Source organism: Podarcis cretensis, assembly GCF_951804945.1.
Source record: "Podarcis cretensis genome assembly, chromosome: 1".
Lineage (NCBI taxonomy): Eukaryota > Metazoa > Chordata > Lepidosauria > Squamata > Lacertidae > Podarcis > Podarcis cretensis.
In genome coordinates this window covers 29,778,845-29,800,225 of record NC_137170.1, presented here as the reverse complement: position 1 = coordinate 29,800,225, position 21,381 = coordinate 29,778,845, and the positions used below count along the sequence as shown (strand labels likewise).

Sequence of the window (21,381 nt, the reverse complement as noted above, 5' to 3'; positions counted from 1 at the left end):
CCAGTATTGGAATCTTCACTTATCACAATCACCGGGGGGACCTGCAAAATGAAATGCCAGAGTAGAACTTTTTCATTCTCTGCTGTGGTGGCAACTGCAGTGGAGTTTCATGCTCTGGTGAACTGTTTCTGCTACTCCCCAATATTGCTACACCTTAGTAGTCCTTCCATTGAATGCTCATCCCTTTGTCTTACCCCTATTCTAACCCCCACCCTCACTGCAGAGAGGTGGTAACATAGGATTTGACTGTGTGATCTGGGAGCTAAAGGTGAGCGCTTCTCCACTTCAAGTGAGAAGCACTTATGCAGCTACTGCATGGTTATCAGCCATTGGAATGCACCTAAGATCACATTTAAGGTTCATTGTATGGGAGTGGGAAAAAGCACAACTTGTTAACCTTAGGAGGTCCAGCATCTTGTGCTATACTGCCATTTTCTGATCCAACATGTCAGCTTCCCTCCATACCTTGGGGGGAGGGTCTTTTTATAAAAATTTTTTGAATGACCCATTTTGTAAGTATTCAGCATGATCTTTAATGCTTTACACAGTGAAAGTGATTGATACCTTTGAGTTCCTTACTGTCATCCTTTGAAAGCCATGAGAGAGCATTAAAGAGAACACCAGCTTCTCCTTTCAGCAGGGGTTCTTGTTATTTCTTTGTATGTGTATGTCTTTTGTGCATTCAGGCTGAAAGTCAGAGATGTGAACTTTTGAAAAGTTGTTTCATAATAACAAAAGCCCCCGTCCCTACTGAGTGGCTCAGTGATGTGCGCCTGCTGCGAATATGTCTTTTGATTTGCTTTTTCACTCAGTAGTTGTGCTTCTTTCTTTGCAGCTCAGATTTATGTCCTAGAATGTACTCTAGTCTTTCAAGATTCCACATGTTTCTTTACCCCTTACCCTTAGGGGAAGCTGAAGTGGACTCACTTTTTTATTTTATTTCTCGTGGCCTCTTCTTCTGTACTCTTGCTACTTTGAAGGAAGTCAGAGTTGCTGAACAAATTCAGTACCTGTCTTTCTAACACTATGGAGTGGCATGGGGGTAATGTTGAAGGCAGGAGCAAATCATGAGATCCCCTCATAATCCTAAATCCACAGCCATATCCTGCAAGAAGAATGCTCTCAAAGATGACACAGAAAGTTCAGTTGGTCCTGGCTGAGGTTCCATTAAGATATAAACCCTGTTTTAAAGCAGCTCCACTATGGATAATAGATTCATAGATGCGCAGGAAACTGAGGTGGTACTATATAGAAACCTGCTAAAGGGCAGGAAACTCCAAGAAGGAAGTAACTAGAGGGAAAGACTTATGGTTGTCTCTAGACTAATGCACAGAGAGTGGGAAACAAGCAAGACAATTTTGAGCTCTTAAAACAGAATGGCAAATATGACCTAATAGGCATTACTGTAATTGGATGGGATGAGACTCATGACTGGAATGTAGAAATTGAGGGGGTATAACCTGTTCAAAAGGAATAGACCAAACAGGAAGGGGGGAGGAGTAGCATTATATGTAAAGGATGTGTACACTTACAACCTGGAGCATGGAAGGCAGATTAAGAATATATGGGTAAAAATTGTAGGAGAGGGAAACAACAGTGACCTTAATGTAGGTGTCTGCTATAGACCTTCAAGCCAGACTGAAGACTTGGATAATATCTTCCTAGAGCAGATTACTAAATATTCAAAAAGGGAGAGATATAGTTGTCATGGAAGACTTCAACTATCCCAACATCCATTGGACCTCAAACTCTGCCAAGAATGTAAGGTCCAACAAATTCCTCAGTTGCCTCGCTGACAATTTCATTTTCCAGAAGGTAGAGGAAGCAACAAGGAGATCTATCTTGGACCTGGTCCTCACCAATAGGAATTGATGAAGTACTGGGAACCTTAGGAGGAAGTGATCATGTTCTCTTGGGTTTCATGATACAGATGCAAGGGAAAGCTGAGTGTCATCAGATATGCACTTGGGACTTTAAGAAAGATGATTTCAAAAAGCTTAAAGAACTACTGGGTTGAGATCCCATAGTCAGAAATACTCAAAGAGAAGGGAGTCCAAGATGGATGGGAGTTTCTTAAAGGTGAAATATTGAGGACTTAAATGCAGACAATTCCCACAAGAAAGAAAAGTGGGAGGCATCTAAAGAAACTGGTGTGGCTGCGTAAGGAGCTTAAAGATGATCTGAAAGTTAAGAAAGGCATGTATAAGAAATGGAAGAAAGGGGAAATCACAAAGGAAGAATCTACATGAGTAACCAACAGTTGCATGGAGGAGGTCAGGCGGGCCTAAGGTCAGAATGAGCTCAGACTTTGAGAGAGGTTAATAATAATAATAAGGGAACACCTAGCTACTTTAAATGAATTCAGATTTCCAGGGCCTGATGAACTGCATCCAAGGATACTAAAGGAGCTTGTGGATGTAATCTCACAGCCTCTGTCCAAAATCTTTGAGAACTATTGGAGAACAGGTGAGGTCCCTGCAGACTGGAGGCAAGCAAATGTTGTTGTCATCTTCAAAAGTGGAAAAAAGAGGACCCACTGACTGGTGAGCTTGACATTGATACCAGGAAAGGTCCTAGAACAGATAATTAAACAGTTGGTCTGTGAGCACTTAGAAAAGGATGCTATGATTACTAAGACCCAGTATGGGTTTCTCAATAACAGCTCATGCCAGGTGAATCTCATTTCTTTTTTTGACAGTTGCAAGCTTGGGGGATCAGGGGGGAGCTGTGAATGTAAGATTGCAAGGATCAAAGAGTTGAAAGGGACCACAAGTGTCTAGTCCAACACCCTGCAATGCAGTGATCTTTTTACCGAAGGTGGGGCTTGAACCACCGACCCTTAAACTAAGAGTCTTATGCTATACTGACTGAGCTTTCCTAGACATCCACGTAGTCTATATTTCAGTAAAGCTTTTGACACAGTCTCCCATGGTATTCTTGTGAGGAAACTGGTAAAGTGTGGACTGAATGAGATAACTGTTAATTGGATTTGTAGCTGATTGACTGACGAAACCCAAAGAGTACTCACTAATGGTTCCTCACCATCTTGGGAAAAAGTAGCAAGTGGGGTGCTGAAGGATTCTGTCTTGAGCCCGCTGTTGTTCAACATCATTATAAATGACTTGGATGAAGGAATTGAGGGGATGCTCATCAAATTTGCAGATGGCACCAAACTGGGAGGGGTAACTAATGCCACAGAAGACAGAACTGGGATTCAAGATGCCTTTAACAGATTAGAGAACTGGGCCCAAAATGCATTTCAGTAGGGGCAAATGTTAGGTTCTGCACTTGGTCAAGAAGAACTAGCTGCACAAATATAAAATGGGGGGACACCTGGCTTACTAGTAGGGTCTAGGGGTCTTGGTGGACCACTCGCTTAATATGAGTCAACAGTGTGAGGCAGCAGCAAAAAAAGCTAGTGCTAATCTAGGCTGCATCAACAGAAGTATAGTGTCTAGATCAAGGAAAGTAATAGTACCACCCTATTCTGCCTTGGTCAGACCACACCTGGAATACTGTGTCCAGATCTGGGCATCACAGTTTAAGAAGGATGCTGACAAGCTGGAATGTGTGCAGAGGAAGGCAAGTTTCTGGAAACCAAGCCTTATGTATAATGGGTGAAGGAGCTGGGTGTGTTTAGCCTGGAAGAGACAGAGAAGAAATATGATAGCTATCTTCTACTATCTGAAGGGCTGTCACTTGGAAGATAGAACAAGCTTGGTTTTTTGCTGCTCTGGAGGGTAGGATTCGAACCACTGTCTTCAAGTTATAAGAAAAGAGATTCCAACTAAACACCAGGAAGACCTTTGTGATGGAAAGAGCTGTTTGACAGTGGAAAGGTCTTCCTTGGGAGGTTGTGAAAGGTTTTAAGCAGAGGTTGAATGGCCATCTGTCATGGATGCTTTATTTTTTATATATATATATAATATTTATTAATAGTTTTTTTAAAATTATAACATAATAAACGAAACATACAAAAAACATCACATTTCATAACATATTTTCTTATCCTTTTTGGACTTCCTCACATCTCCCTCTCCTACGTTCCAAAATATAAAAATTAATTCAGCAATTTATCACCTTGTCCCCACCTTATCTAATTTTCCAATGTTATATCTTAAATTTTAGATATATTCATTTGACTTTTTAAAACTTTTTAGTTTAGCCTAATCATTATCTAAAAGTTGATTTTTTCCTAAATTTAGCTTATCTTCATAGTTCAGTTTATCTAATTCAATGGTGCCAAGTTGTTTGTGATCAAGCATCCTCCTTAACATTCATACAGTTTACAATATTTTTGCAAATAGTCCTTAAATTTCTTCCAATCTTCTTCCACCGTCTCCTCTCCCAGGTCTCGAATTCTGCCAGTCATCTCAGCCAGTTCCATATAGTCTATCAGTTGCATCTGCCATTCTTCCAGTGTGGGTAGATCTTGGGTTTTCCAATGCTTCGCAATGAGTATCCTTGCTGCTATTGTTGCATACATAAAAAATGTTCGGTCATTCCTTAGCACCCTCTGGTCAACGATGCCCAAAAGGAAGGCCTCTGGTTTCTTAGGGAAGGTATACTTAAATACCTTTTTCAGCTCATTGTATATCATTTCCCAGAAGGCCTTAGCCCTAGGGCAAGTCCACCAGAGGTGAAAGAACGTTCCTTCACTTTCCCTGCATTTCCAACACTTATGATCAGACAAGTGGTATATTTTTGCAAGTTTGACTGGGGTCATGTACCATCTATATATCATTTTCATTACATTTTCTTTCAAAGCATTACATGCAGTGAAATTCAGCCCAATGGTCCATAACTTTTCCCAGTCCTCAAACATAATATTATACCTAATGTCCTGTGCCCACTTTATCATAGCCGATTTAACCATTTCATCTTGTGTGTTCCATTTTAACAGCAAGTTATACATTCTTGAGAGTACCTTAGTCTTAGGCTCTAACAGTTCCGTTTCTAACTTCGATTTTTCCACCTGGAATCCTAACTTTTTATCAAGTTTAAAAACTTCTTTAATCTGAGCATAACGTAACCAATCTCGCACTTTGTCTTTCATCTTCTCCTGACTCTGCAATTTCCAATTATCTCCATCTTTTTTCTAATATTTCCCAATACTTCGGCCATTTGGCCTCCATATTGAGTCTTTTCCGGGCCTTAGCTTCCAATGGTGAAAGCCACCTTGGAGTTTTGTTTTCCAATAAGTCTTTGTATTTTCCCCAGACATTAAACACTGCTTTTCTGACAATATGGTTCTTGAAATTCTTATTGATCTTAACCTTGTCATACCATAAATATGCATGCCAACCAAACGCATTGTCAAAACCTTCCAGATCTAGTACATCAGTGTCTTCGAGAAGCAGCCAATCTTTCAACCAGCAAAAAGCTGCTGATTCATAGTACAGCCTTAAGTCTGGCAGGGCAAAGCCCCCTCTTTCTTTCGCATCAGTTAATATCTTAAACTTAATTCTGGGCTTTTTGCCCTGCCAGACAAATTTAGAAATATCTCTCTGCCACTTCCGGAAACACTCTGTTTTGTCCACAATCTGTAATGTTTGAAATAAGAAAAGCATTTTCGGCAATACATTCATCTTTACAGCAGCAATTCGGCCTAACAAGGAAAGTTTCAATCTTGTCCAACTTTCTAAGTCTCTCTTAATTTCTGCCCAGCATTTCTCATAATTATCTTTAAATAGACTCAGATTTTTTGCTGTTATATTTACCCCTAGGTATTTTACTTTTTTAACCACGTTCAACTCTGTCTCTTTCTGAAACCGTTCTGACTCTGTAACTGTCAAGTTTTTCCCCAATACCTTAGTTTTCTGCTTATTTAACTTAAAACCCGCTACCCGACCAAACTCTTGAATTAATTGTAATACTTTTTTCGTGCTAGATTCTGGCTCCTGAAGGGTCAAAACTAGATCATCTGCAAACGCTTTAAGTTTATATTGTTTCGCTCCGACCTGAATACCTTCCACCAGCCGGTCCCCTCTGATCATGTTCAAGAGCACCTCCAGAACAGAGATAAATAACAGTGGGGAAATCGGGCAGCCTTGTCGTGTTCCTTTTTCAATTTTGAACTCTTCAGTAATCACATTGTTAACTATCAGTTTAGCCTTTTGTTCTGAATAAATTGCGTCAATCCCGTTCCCAAAACTCCGTCCCACCCCCATCCCTTCCAAATTTCCCTTCATAAATTTCCAAGAAATATTATCAAAGGCTTTCTCCGCATCTATAAAAATTAAAACTGCTTTTGTGTTGATATTTGTTTGCAAAAGTTCCAAAATGTCAATTATGTTCCTTGTGTTAGCAAACAAATGTCTTCCTGGGAGAAAGCCTGCCTGGTCTTTGTGAATTACCTGATTCAAGACTTTTTTAAATCTACTTGCTAATATGTCTGCAAATATTTTGTAATCCACGTTTAGGAGGGAGATGGGGCGGTAGTTCTTAAGTTGAGTCTTTTCAGTTTCCGATTTGGGTATCAATGTGATAAAAGCTTCTTTCCACGATTCCGGCGCCTTTTTCCCCTCCAAAATTTCGTTGCTAACCTCCAGCATTGGTTGTATCAAATAATCTTTCAATGTCTTATAATACTTGGAGGTTAGTCCATCTGGCCCTGGAGATTTGCCCAATTGCATATTCTGAATAGCTTGTTCAATCTCTTGTCGTGTTATTTTAGAGTTCAAGATTACTCTATTTTCTTGTGACAATTTTGGTAATCCATTCTTTTTCAAAAATTGTTTTATCTCGTCCTGTCATGGATGCTTTAGTTGAGATTCCTGCATTGCGGGGGGTTGGACTGGATGACCCTCGGGGTCCTACTATCTCTACATGGTGATTCTATGGTTGCCTGTAGATTTCTAGGGCAAATTTAAGGTGTTCGCATTAGTTTTTAAAGGTCTAAATGACTCAGGCCCCAAATACCTGAAAGATTGTCTCTTTCCCTACACAACCTCTTGGGTGCTGAGATTGTCATAGGGAATCATTTTGGTAGTTCCTCCACCTTCAGATGTTGGTAGTGGCCCAGTATAGGGCTTTATCTGTGGTGACCTCTAAGCTGTGAAACTCCCCTCAGAGGTGTATCTGGCACCTTCATTATACAACTTCTGGAAAATGCTGAAGATGCACCTTTGCACACCGGCTTTTTGATATTTTGAGGATCCACCTTGTTTTTGTGTTTATAACTTCTTTTAAAGTGGTTTTAATACTGCGTTTTAATATTGTGACCCGCCTCTGGGGACCTTAGGGTGATGGGTAGGTAATCAGTAAAGATTCCAAACTTGCAGACAGCTGACTAAAGACATTTTACTACAACAGTGAGGGAAGAATAATAGTATTTCAAGAAGGAGTCCTGTGGCACTATAAATAGTGCATAATGACCTGGATGTAAGTAGCACTAAACTCAGCTGTGCTTGTGGGTTAAACCTGCAAAACATGTTGAGCTTTAACAAAAGCTCTTTATATTGTGAAATGTAGCCTTAAGCTTTTACTTAGAGATGCAAACAATCCTGCAAACAAGTGCTGCCATTTATCTTGCTAGTGTGAAGTAAAGAACTTGAAAGTCTCTCTTTCACTTCATTCACTGTGGAAAAAATGGTGTGTCAGTTATTCCTAGCACTACTGCTGATGGTGTCATCAGTCTTGCTCTGGAGAAAGTCCTGGGGCCGCATTCCCCTCCCCCCCCCACTTGTATTATACAATACAGTGGTACCTTGGGTTACATACAGTTCAGGTTACAGAATCCACCAACCCAGAAATAGTACTTCGGGTTAAGAACTTTGCTTCAGGATGAGAACAGAAATTGCATGGTGGCGGCGGGAGGCCCCATTAGCTAAAGTGGTGCTTCAGGTTAAGAACAGTTTCAGGTTAACCTCTGGAATGAATTGAGCACATAGCCAGAGGTACCACTGTACTTTCTGATAGGAGCAGAAGATTCTCGATTCTATACTTCTTGCAAGGTTCAACGCAATCATGTTTCCACATTAATTTATATGTTTCCACAGCATATAAATTCACTGGCAGAAATTATGCTATTAAAATGCTTACTTCCTAAAACACCATCTCCTTTCCCCTCTTCATGCTGAAGTTTGAACATGCTGATTTTCATCCCTACAAAGTCTTGAAGAAATAGAGATCCAAGCAAGGAAATTGTGGTTTCAGAAAACAAGGTCAGTGGATGAGATTTTCAGTATCACAGGGAACAAATTTAAGGTTGAATCACTCAAAAAATTAGAAAGCAAATGTTATCAGGTGCTACCCTTCTGTATATTGTGAGAAAGGGTGCTATTTATTGACACTAGTTTCTTCAAACATGTGTCTACCTCTCTGGAACTCTCTCTCTCAAAACGTCATTCTAAATTTATGTTTTAAGAACATATGGTGCAACTTAATAAAACTGAAGAAGAACAAAGCAACCTAAATAGCTGTGTCTATAAATCTAGCTGAGTTGTGTTGCTTCTGTAAAGCATGTTTTTAATAACCTTCTAATGTTTAGTGAATCAAATCTGGCAGATAATGAGCACCATCTAGTGATGCAGTACCTTGCCTAATCTGTGCAGAATGACAGGCTGATCTACATGCGGCAAATGTGGTTGGCTGCTGTTCAGCTGCTTATTTCAAAATACATCTCTAAGTAGGCATCAAGGTGACATTTCACAGGAGGAAAATGTCGGCACTAATTAATTGTTGATGTGAAGTTATTAGTCACTCCAGTGCAGTTGCTCTCCTTACAGATTATTTTGTTTTCTATATTTAATATGGCACTTTTAAAAGGCACAATGTTCTGAACAACTTGGCATTCCAAATATATTAACTCTGTATGTAATAACAGTGTTTGTGGCCCACTTCTAACACATATGATTGAAGTAGTCATGCATTGCTATTGTGATGGAAATGCACAAAATTGATATGGAGCTCAAAGGAAGGGCAAACGAGTGGAAATTTATGGGTGACATTAGAGCTAGTGAGAAGCAATGATACAATCCTAAAAAACACAAACCCATGACATTGACTTAGTATTTAAAAAAGAAATGGTTTTTATAAAATATCTCTTTCCCCCTCCCACCTGAAAATTTGATTCACTGGTTCTTTAGAACATTTGCTTGGGTTCAGTTGGATTTTTGTTCAGTCCCCAATTAAAATAATCACATGTAGCAAAACTGGAATGATACCTGTTTAACACACTGGAGAGTTGTAGACTCACAGTAGACCAGCCTTTGTCTGCCAGCCTGATCCTCTGACATGTTTTGACCTCAATGTTTTGATCACAACATTGACCACAAGCATGGTCAATGAGCAGGGATGAGAGGAGAGGCAGTTCTACAGCATCTGGAAGACACCAGATTGGAGAAGACTGCAGTAGATGGCCAATAATACACTCAGTAGAAAGCAGCTTTGTGCACTCTGTGTTAATGGCTGTGTACTCTGAATGTCATAATTTTATCTGTACCCAAAGTAATTCCTTATCTTCCGATGGATCCTTTGCCATCCAAGTAGAAGGATAGAAGTATTATCAATGAATTCTATTTCAAAGAAGAGTTCAATAAACAGTGTGAACTTTAAAATCCATGGAGCTGGTCTTGGGTTTGTTTTTTACTATGGTTGTTTGCTTTCATCCACAGCTAACCTCTCAACCAGTGGGCTTGTCTACCTGTCATTATTGCATCATTGATGGCATTATTGCATCACTGGTTGTCTTACAAACTTAGAGACAAGTTAGCAGGCACTGTTAATCAATGTAGCAGCAGTTTGCCCTCAGCTCCCCTTCCCTCTTGCCTTTTATCTGCTGAGCACAATTGTGCTCAAGCATTGGAAATTGTTCTAAGAATAAGCAGGTGGAACCATCTTAATCTGTAGCTGCCCACATGATCAGCATTCATTTCCCAGCATGTAGGTAGGTGATTATTATTAATCTGTCTAGTCAAAGATTGTAGACAGCTTGGGAAGGATCCTCTCTTCATGAGTATAATACATTATTTGTGCATTGTATCAATGACTTTGTCTTTATTTAAGGAATGTGGGGCAGGTGTGTAGGAGATTACAGCACAGGGGCCCAACTACATTTTATGCAGGAAATCTGTGGTTAATCTCCTGACCACCACAACAACTCCCTCCCCAATACAACTATGAGGGGCAGCTGCCAGTTTGTTTGTAGAAGAAGTTGTTCATCCATTTCCTGTGTATTGATTACAGATCAGAATCGCATTCCCAAAGCTGTTTTAACTACCTACCCTGCCCATTGTGGGCAGAGAAATGGATCAGGAATACAGTACAGGAGGGAAAGATTAAATACTCCATCACTACCACAGCTCTGAACAGGTCTCCAGTGTCCATATTTAAGAAAAAATATTCATGGACTTTCTTCATAATGTGATGGTTGGCCTATGACCTGGTACATTTTCTGCTTTTTTTGAAGAAAGGCATTTACATTTTCATCACCCTCTAGCATTTTCTCTAGTACCTAGCACTCTGATTTTGTTTGCCATCATATCCCTGGTATCAGTAGGAATATTATGGAAAATTTATTTCCTCCTTAAACTACTGATTGTTCTGGTGTGGAACCCAGCCAGGACCCTGTTTTCCAACTCTAATATTTGTGGTTTTACTCAACAGGGTTGTTATTGTTTTGCACATTAACCCACCCCCAATTACGCTCTGTTTTGTTTTATTTACAATTCTTCATAGAGAGTTGTTCCACTCTCTTGATCTTTTTCATTTCCCTTTTCTGAACCTTTTTTGAAATCTAAATTCTTTTTGATAAGAGTATTCCAAATGAAGCTGCATAATACATTTGTATAATAGCATTATGATACTAGCAGTTTTATTTTTAATTCCTTTCCTAATAATCTGTAGCATGGAAGCCACCTTTTTCTTCATCAAGCTATCCACTACAACTGCAAGGTCTTGTACCTGGTCAGTCGCTTCCAGTTCAGACCCCGTGAGCACATATGGGAAAGCAAGATAGTTTTGCACCAACATGCTTCAGTCTACACTTGTTTCCATTGAATTTTGTTTGCCATTTTACCACCGATTCTCTCAGTTTTGAGATGTCCCACTGAGTTCAGGTAGACATACATTTAGGTAAGTGGGTGTTGGATTGCAGCCCCTGCAGTAGTAGCAATGCTCCTACAATACTCTGGAGAAGACTTGCCTGGTTGCTCTAGCATCCCTCACTCTGAGACATTGTGGGGCAAGAATGTTGTACCATCAGGACTAGGCGAGGAGGAACAGTTGTGCCATTGGGGTGGGGGGGTGGGAGGGACAGAGTTGTGGTGAAGGAGGAGAAGGTCACAGAGGCAAAGTGACTTTTGGTTGCCTGGATGGAGGATAGAGAAGGGTGCGTGAATGTGTGTGCAGGTAAAATCTATGTTCAAGCCTCCATCCATTTGGCTTCTGGCTCCACAAACCACTGGCATGTGACGCCCTGGAAAGTTGAGCAGCAGGGAATGCAGCCATTTGGCTGGGAAAAGCTTCCCACTCCTGCTATACAAGGTCATTCAGGTATGGATTTAAATAACTATCTGATCGACTGACTAAGTTTCACAGGGTGAGAGGGCATTCTTATTTTTACAGAGTGTTATATTTTAGTTGTCAGAATAAGCTGACCCTCAAGTTGCTTTATTATCTATAAAATAAGAAGTCCACCATAAACTTGGAAACACAAAGGGGTGTGTTGCCATGGATCTGTTGCTGATACATGAAATGTTTCTTTTTAAAATAATAATAATAATAACTGCTTCAAATGTTTATGCAGGCAGGTGTTGTGTAGGTGTTACCTGTAGGAGGCTGGCTTAAGTGTACCAACTCCTTACCTGGAGTAGAATGGGACCTCCAGACAGCATCTGTTCTTCCTTCTTCTCCTTCTCCAAATGCAATATGATACTAGTTTTAGCCTTTTTTCAGTTGTGTAGACAGCAACACAGATGGGCTATAGCATTTTAAAACTTCCACATAGAGAAGCAGCTGCACTAAACACTTCCAGACAAGCATCACAGTTGGGTATCAAAAGTTCCAGAGAAATAACTTAACAGCCCGTGAGATAATAACAATCAAATAGGCTAGGCCATGAAGGGTAGATGGCAGAAAATTAAAAGCAGAACAAGGAATAACTGCAGATGCTATAATACAAGACAAGAGAAGAAATGTGTAGGAGACAAATGGACTGCACTTTGTTCGAAAGTGGAAGGACTGGGAGCCTAAGATTCAGTAATGTAGCCTGTGCTTTATATGGATCACTTATATAAAATGCCAGGGTAACAGTTTTACAGCAGGTAATTTGACCTGCTAGATTATGGATGCTGGAGTATCAGTACTCGCTTGCTTTTTGTTCTGATCTATATAAGAAACATGGGGACGCGGGTGGCGCTGTGGGTAAAACCTCAGCGCCTAGGACTTGCCGATCGCATGGTCGGCAGTTCGAATCCCCACGGCGGGGTGCGCTCCCGTCGTTCGGTCCCAGCGCCTGCCAACCTAGCAGTTCGAAAGCACCTCCGGGTGCAAGTAGAGAAATAGGGACCACTTTATAGCGGGAAGGTAAACGGCGTTCCGTGTGCTGCGCTGGCTCGCCAGATGCAGCTTGTCACGCTGGCCACGTGACCCGGAAGTGTCTGCGGACAGCGCTGGCTCCCGGCCTATAGAGTGAGATGAGCGCACAACCCTAGAGTCTGGCAAGACTGGCCTGAACGGGCAGGGGTACCATTACCTTTTTATGTAAGAAACATACATTACTTTCTTAATCTCTACAACCAAGAATATTCATGTGATGGAATCACAGAATCAATATAGTGGGAATAGATGGGCATTGCAAATTGTTTCAAAGGCATAAAGATGACATAGCTTTTAACGGTAAAAATGGCAAAGTTCAAATGCCCCAGTGATAATTACAGGTGAATATCGTGGAAAGTTCATTTATTTCAGTAATTCAGTAATTTAAAAGGTGAAACTAATATATGAGATAGACTCATGACATGCAAAGCGAGATATGTCAAGCCTTTATTTGTTATAATTGTGATGATCATGGCGTACAGCTGATGAAAACCCCAAATTAACAATCTCAGAAAATTAGAATATTAAATGACCAACACCAGCTGATGACATGGCTCCCCAAATCAACACAGACTGTGGAAACTTCACACTGGACTTCAAGCATCTGGCATTGTGTGCCTCCCCATTCTTCCTCCAGACTCTGGGTCCTTGGTTTCCAAATGAGATGGCAAAAGCTGCTCTCATCAGAAAAGAGATTTGGGGAGCCATGTCATCATCTGGTGTTGGTCCACTGTGCTTCATTAAGTCCAGGGTCCACACAGCCATCTACCAGGAGATTTTGGAGCATTTCATGCTTCCTTCCGCAGACGAGCTTTATGGGAATGCTGACTTCATTTTCCAGCAGGACTTTGGCACCTGCCCACACTGCTAAAAGTACCAAAACCTGGTTCAATGCCCATGGGCTTACTGTGGTTGATTGGCCAGCAAACTCACCTGACCTGAACCCCATAGAGAATCTATGGGGCATTGCCAAGAGACAGATGAGAGACATGAGGCCGAGCAATGCAGAAGAGCTGAAGGCTGCTATTCAAGCTTCCTGGTCTTCCGTAACACCTCAGCAGTGCCACAGGCTGATAGCATCCATGCCATGCAACACTGAAGCAGTAATTGATGCAAAAGGGGCCCAACCAAGTACTGAGTACATATGCATGCTTCTACTTCTCAAAGGTCAAATATTGCTCTATTTGCAGTCCTTGTTTTGCTGATTTAATTTAATATTCTAATTTTCTGAGATTGTTAATTTGGGGTTTTCATCAGCTGTACGCCATGATCATCACAATTATAACAAATAAAGGCTTGACATATCTCAGTTTGCATGTCATGAGTCTATCTTATATATTAGTTTCACCTTTTAAGTTGAATTACTGAAATAAATGAACTTTTCCACTATATTCTAATTTTCTGAGTTTCACCTGTATCTTCTTCAGATAATTCAGCAATAAGACTTTCTTATTCACAATCCCAGGTATAAATAGAGTCATGTTCAAGGGTTGGGGAATGCCATATACAGTTGTACCTTGGTTTAAGAACAGTCCGGTTTAAGAAACATTCGGTTTACAGACTCCGCAAAACTGGAAATAGTTTCCCGGTTTGAGAACTTTACCTCGGTCTAAGAATAGAATCCGAATGGTGGAAGGGCACCAACAGTGGGAGGCCTCATCAGGGAAAGCATGCCTCAGTTTAAGAACAGTTTCGGTTTAAGAACGGACTTAAGAAACGGATTAAGTTTGTAAACGGAGGTACCACTTAATGTAATATTTTACTTAAGAGAGAAGATTCAAACCTACCAGTATCATGATTATAAAGAGGAATTTGGACATTTTCATTCATGGGCTGATGGCTGATTCAGTGGGGTCATCCACAGGACTAATGTAAGAAGGAAGAGAATCATCAACGAAGTGGAGGGGGAATGGCTTTGTTGCAGCAACAGCAGCCAAGAGAAACAGTGGTGCTGAACCTCTGTTTAAAAAATGAGACCTATTTGCACAATCTAAGTGTGCAACAGTAGACTCAATAGAAAGTTTTACCTGAGAATTGAATATGAACATATTCAGTGCTGCTCTGTTTGCAGCTGAAACCTGTGACCAAGTGCTGATCAATGAGACATCAGTTAGTTGCTGTTCCCCAGTGACTCAACCACAGTCCAGGTTGGATGGGATGCTTCAAGGACCTAATATAGCACCGGTCCCTGGCACAGTTGGGGTGCGGAATGCTACTCCACCACATCAGATAGCTTGAGAAGCACTGGTCCACACTGACTGGCAGTGGCTCTCCAGGACACATGGCTTGTGAGTAGCCTAGAAGAATTGGCTGGTTGCAGGGTGGTTGGTAAGCCTCAGCCCCAGCATGTCTTCAGATTGCCTTGCTTCTCTGCACACACACACACCCCAGCAATTCCCAACCTGTGTGGCCCATTAGCCTCTGCAGACTTTCAGGCATTGGGGGGCAGCTGCAGTGCAAGAACAAGGAGTGTCCGTTTCAATCCTTAAAATGTGCAGCTCAAGGCTGTGCATTGCCAAGTGCTTTGGGGAGAGTTGAAAGGGCTTAGATTTGATTGGGTGTATTCTGTGATCTTGGACTACTTATGTGGAAAGAAAGATAAGCATGTATGGGGGACAGGAGAGTTGGACAAGGATCTGTTGTGCCTTGGGCTTTCACCACACACAATAACACAAATTAGGTTTCTTTGTGTGCATACTTTTCAGATAGTGGTAAAGTGGGTAAGAACCAGAGAATGGATGTAATATGCAGTTTGAAATATATAATTTTGTTGTATGAACCAGCTGGGTTTGCTTACAGTACTAAAACATTTTTATTGCTAACCATTTGTGTGTATGTGTGTGCGTGTATGCTGGTGCATGTGTAATGAGAACGTTTGAGGAAAAAATCATGGTGGAATTGTCCTTTACAGGTGGCAGAATTATACTCTGCAAGTTTACAGGACAGATTTGTGTTCTACCAGTTGAGGGAGATTATAGGGCAGTGAAGTGATGTGGTATTCATTGGATGATGCCATTGATGTTCAAAGTACACAAGCACGTTGTTTTCAGGAATAAACTTTATTTCATGCAAGCAGCTTTCCATGCCAGCTGCAATATTTAATAATATCTCTTCTCTCTATGTGGGTATATGTATGAGAGAGAGACAGAGACAGAGACAGAGACAGAGAGAGAGAGAGAGAGAGAGAGAGAGAGAGAGAGATGCAGAACAATATAGGTATACTCTCAAGCTGGTTTGGAGGTTCTAGCAGGGGAACGCAGCTATCGTATACCCTTGACCGAAGAACGGTACACTCCTATCTGGGATGGTCATCCTCTTCCACCGAGCGCACAGCTTTGGGAGGGACGCACATGGAGCCAAGAAATGTGTGCAAAAATATACTTACTAGCGTGAAGTATGCAAAAAATGCATATGTTAATGAAAATAGCATACAAAAAAAAAAATTGTAGTAGGAAAAACATTATGGCCCAGGCACCACATCCTCCTGAAAGATGGTTTGTCAATGTGATGCCCTCCAGATGTTGTTAAAATCCAGTTAGTATTACTGCTAGTCAGGGATGATGGGAATTGTAGTCCAACAGCATCTGGAAGCTACCTGTTGGCTACCATTGCTCTGGAGGAAATGTCACATTCTTTCAGTTCCCTGCTAAATCCTATTCTGTGCTTATCATTGTGTTTAATCTTTGCTAGCTCAGCCAGAAATCTCGCTTCACAGTTGCCCTCCCCATCCCTTGACCTTCATGGCCTGGCCCCAAACCATCACATCTTAATTTTTCATTGTGCTTTTTCTCTGCTTTCACTTCATGTCAGCATAGAATCATAGAATCATAGAGTTGGAAGAGACCACAAGGGCCATCAAGTCCAACCCCCTGCCAAGCAGGAAACACCATCAGAGCACTCCTGACATATGGTTGTCAAGCCCCTGCTTAAAGACCTCCAAAGAAGGAGACTCCACCACACTCCTTGGCAGCAAATTCCACTGTCGAACAGCTCTTACTGTCAGGAAGTTCTTCCTAATGTTTAGGTGGAATCTTTTTTCTTGTAGTTTGAAACCATTGCTCCGTGTCCACTTCTCTGGAGCAGCATCCAGGATGTTTTCTAGCTCACCAAACACAGAAGCATGACAGGTATCATCTCACATGACAGGTATCATCTTCCATCTTCCTGCCTCTAGAGGCAGATTTAGGGGAGCACGACTGGTTCAGTTGCACTGGGTGCAGACCCTCAGGGGCACCACAGCTATGAGGTAGAATGGAAGGCAAGAGGTAGAGGGGTCCCGAATTTTGGCCTCACAGAGGGCGCTGCTGAAATTTGAGGCCCTCAGGTCCACCACTGCTCCCTCGCTAATTAAATTACAGACTTCACAATCCTGGACACTACCATAGCTTCTGTTTCTGTCCTGGCCTCCTTCATTAGGGTCTCCTGCACTGTAACTTTTGTACCAGTGTAGTGTAATGGTTAAAGTGTAGGTCCAGGGAGACCTGGGTTCTCAAATCCTCACTCAGCCACAAGCTTCACTTGGTGTCCTTGGGCCAGCTGCCATCTTTCAGTATAGCAGGTTGTTGTATAAAGGAGCAAGAACCCAGGAGAACATGTTGCCCGCTAGCTGTGGGCTGTTTTGCAGCTCACAATCAGAGAAGAAAGGAACCATCAACTGCTAGAGTTCCTTCAGGTTAGTCAGATCTCTGCAAGACCTATGCTGTAAGCTGCCCAGAGTGGCTGGGGAAATCCAGGCAAACTAACAGTGGGCATAACTCACATTACAGTCCTTATGATTCTGTTAGGACATGAGGCACAGCTATCATCCTTGCACTGGGAGCAGACCCTCAGGGGCACCACAGCTATGAAGTAGAATGGAAGGCAAGAGGCAGAGGGGTGCCGAATTTTGGGCTCACACAGGGCATTGCTGAAATTTGAGGCCCTGAAGTCCACCACTGCTCCCTCTCTAATGAAGTAATAATAATAATTAATAATTTATTATTTATACCCCGCCCATCTGGCTGGGTTTCCCCAGCCACTCTGGGTGGCTTCCAACTGAATATTAAAAACAATACAGCATTAGACATTAAAAACTTCCCTAAAGAGGGCTGCCTTCAGTTGTCTTTTAAAAGTAAAATAATTATTTATTGCCTTGACATCTGCTGGGAGGGCGTTCCACAGGGCAGGTGCCACTACTGAGAAGGCCCTCTGCCTGGTTCCCTGTAACCTTACTTCTCGCAATGAGGGAAGCGCCAGAAGGCCCTCGGCCGTTTAGGGCTTTAAAGGTCAGCACCAACACTTTGAATCGTGCTCGGAAACGTACTGGGAAGTTACAGACTTTGCAGTCCTGGGCACTACCATTGCTTCTGTTTCTGTCCTGGCCTCCTTCATTAGGGTCTCCTGCACTGTAACTTTTGTACCAGTGTAATGTAATGGTTAAGGGGACGCAGGTGGCACTGTGGGTTAAAGCCTCAGCGCCTAGGGCTTGCCGATCGAAAGGTCGGCGGTTCAAATCCCTGTGGCGGGGTGCGCTCCCGCTGCTCGGTCCCAGCGCCTGCCAACCTAGCAGTTGAAAAGCACCTCCGGGTGCAAGTAGATAAATAGGGACCGCTTACCAGCGGGAAGGTAAACGGCGTTTCCGTGTGCGGCTCTGGCTCTGGCTCTGGCCAGAGCAGCGATGTCACGCTGGCCACGTGACCCGGAAGTGTCTCCGGACAGCGCTGGCCCCTGGCCTCTTAAGTGAGATGGGCGCACAACCCCAGAGTCTGTCAAGACTGGCCCGTACGGGCAGGGGTACATTTACCTTTACCTTAATGTAATGGTTAAAGTGTAGGTCCAGGGAGACCTGGGTTCTCAAATCCTCAATCAACCACAAGCCTCACTTGGCATCCTTGGGCCAGCTGCCATCTTTCAGCTAAGCAGGTTGTAGTGAGAATAAAAAGGGAAAGGGGGAAACCATGTACATGACCTTGAGCTCCTTGGAGGAAAGGTGAGAAATAATAACAGTAACCATAACAATAATAAGCGACATTCCACGAATGAGTCCCTTCAATGCAAGGATTTCCATATGTGCACTCCTTAAATCTGCTCCAGAGGGTTGGGGGAAACCATTAGAACAGATTTAGGAGGGACAGAGCAGGAGAAGAGGGGCAGAACATTGTGCTATGCAAGTAAAAGTCCTTTTGCTAGTGCAAAAATTGCCCTAGTGCTATGTCAGATTCCACCTATCTGTTACCATTATCAATATTACTGCCATTATTGTTATTAATAAGCCTGACCAACCACCAAGTCACCTGCTGCTTACAGTAGACCTCTGGGTATCCTACAGCTTCATTTAGTCAATGAAAATTCATTGTAAGGGTAGCAGAATACTACCAGCCCAAATCAATTCACAATTCTGTAGGAGGTATTGATGGTGTATTCTCCATGCTTCTCTCCTCCAGCAGTGCTATGGAAAATCAAGTACTTTGCTTAATTCAAATAATGTCTGTCTGTCTAAGGTAAGAACGTGCCTCAGGTCATCTTGAATGAATGGCATTGTATTGATTACAGCAAGTAAAATGAGAGAGAGGCCCTCCAGCCAAACTTTGATCTGCACTTGCAGTTGGTTGCTTTGACCATATGGAACAATCAACCACCTTTTGAAAATTGCATACCTGCATAATTCTTTTTATATTAAATAAAAATGGGTTCCAAACCAGGAACATTTGTTCCATTTCTAACTTTCTGCAATGGAATTCAGATAGACTGAAAAGCTCTGGAATGTTGGAACTATGACAGACTGAAATTTAGGGAATCCACTCATTCTAAAATAAATAAATAAACACTACTTTCATGTAAATACAGATTTTTATATTGAGTAATTAGGATGGCAAATAACACAGCCTCAAGACTCCCAAAGTGGCAGTGGAATATAGGTAAAGGTAAAGGTACCCCTGCCCGTACGGGCCAGTCTTGACAGACTCTGGGGTTGTGCGCCCATCTCACTTAAGAGGCCAGGGGCCAGCGCTGTCCGGAGACACTTCCGGGTCATGTGGCCAGCGTGACATCGCTGCTCTGGCCAGAGCCAGAGCCAGAGCCAGAGCCAGAGCCGCACACGGAAACGCCGTTTACCTTCCCGCTGGTAAGCGGTCCCTATTTATCTACTTGCACCCGGAGGTGCTTTCGAACTGCTAGGTTGGCAGGCGCTGGGACCGAGCAGCGGGAGCGCACCCCGCCGCAGGGATTCGAACCGCCGACCTTTCGATCGGCAAGCCCTAGGCGCTGAGGCTTTAACCCACAGCGCCACCTGCGTCCCATTGCAGTGGAATATAGGATTAGTTTAATTTAGCATATACCCAACTATCATACCCACCCTTATCCTTTTTTCCCCCTTGGTAGTACAGAGATTTTGCAAGTCAATCAATCAATACCTTTCATTTCTGATATTCAAGACATGATTGATGTTGGACTTAACCGCCCAGGGGTCCTTTACCTTTTTTTTTTTTTTTACCTGTAGCCAAAGCAGCCCCACCAATGCACAGGAAGGAGGGATCAGTAGTGTTTTAAGTCTGCAGAAGTCTTTAAAAGAAAAAACCTTGAACATTCTTTGAGTTACAAGTTGTCATGGAATTAATTTTGTAAGTAAACCACATATGTTCACTTTTAATCTCTTTCACTTTGCAGACTATAGGGGCACATATTACATTTGCCACATCTGTAATGACCTCTCATAATTGTAGATGATGGTTCTAGACAGTCAGTCCTAACTAACTGATTTCGTAGGGACCCTTTCTTTCTCAGGACCAAAAGGGGTGGATCTTTACAGCCAGGAATATCTTCAACGATGTGCCAGTGTTTATTTATAATGTTCCTAATTGTGCTTGGAATCCCTAGTCCCAATTACCATTGTTTAAAATATCCTTGCCTTGTTCTTTTATTCTGACCAAGTCTTTCAACCATCGTTTGGTGAAAGTGTACACCGAAGTCTGGTCTTATCAGATGGCATAAATTTCCCTCTCGGAATAATATGTGTGCAGCACAAGTATATGGATTTCTCACAGGTTTTCTTACTCACAAATGGTATCCGAAGTATCCCTAAGTGAGGAACCTTGTCTTGGATGGGAATGTGAATCAGTTCAGGCATTCTGCATCCTTCAGTCCCTCTCACCCATTCCAAGATGCTCTCACATCGCCTCCTGTGCTGTCTCCAGCCACATTCTCCTCCTGTTGCCCTCCTGGTGCTTCCACTTCGTCCTCCTCCTCTACCATTATTTCCCAGCTTTCCCCCTCATCTGCCTCTGAGCTGTGACCTCCCTCAAACCCCTGCTGTAAATCTAAACTGTCTTCCTCTTCTCTGGAAGGGTCAGGCTGGGGAGGTGGTCTCCACCATTCCTTCTCTGCCCAGTCCCTGACAAAGAGCCATTTCCAGTCAGTGTGGACAATATTGACTATTGTGGACCAATGGACTGAAAGCAACTTCCTGTTTTCCAAACATTGATAGTGCTCTCAGCCTCTTCGCTGAATCAGATTTAGAACCTTCCACAGTCCTTCCCATATCTAAATGGAATCTTGATGCCTGAAGAAGCATGTTTTTGAAAAGAAAAGGGGAGTATATGCTTCAAGATTGTTTTCATTGTGAAAAATAAACAGTTTCTGCTTAGATCTGGCATTGTGATTTCCAAGGAAGTCCAGGCTATGAAGGTAAACGTAATAATAGGATTATTGCCGACTTTCAATCCAGCAGTACTGGTAAATTAATCAACTTACTCATATTGTGTTATTATAGGATTCATAAAAAAAAAAATCTGGTAAGTGATAAACCCTCATAATTGAAGCAAAGAACAGGAATATCTGCAGAATATCTAGTGCACTCTCTGTAAG

The 21,381-nt window shown here is 42.2% G+C and overlaps 1 protein-coding gene and 1 long non-coding RNA gene across 10 annotated transcripts in view; both read left to right on the top strand.

The window, feature by feature from the left end:
• NRXN3 (neurexin 3) overlaps positions 1-21,381 on the top strand; it is a 1,235,498-nt gene that overhangs the window by 469,164 nt on the left and 744,953 nt on the right. The gene's annotated exons all lie outside the window — the stretch shown is intronic.
• Positions 1-21,381, top strand: part of LOC307223231 — a 59,526-nt gene that overhangs the window by 6,512 nt on the left and 31,633 nt on the right. Inside the window, exons 2-4 of one of the 2 annotated variants that reach the window (XR_013842042.1) lie at positions 8,084-8,165; positions 17,096-17,212; positions 20,018-20,050. This is a non-coding gene — a long non-coding RNA (uncharacterized lncRNA). Of the gene's footprint in view, positions 1-8,083; positions 8,166-17,095; positions 17,213-20,017; positions 20,051-21,381 lie in introns of those variants that run through there. The other variant, XR_013842041.1, reaches the window with a different exon arrangement.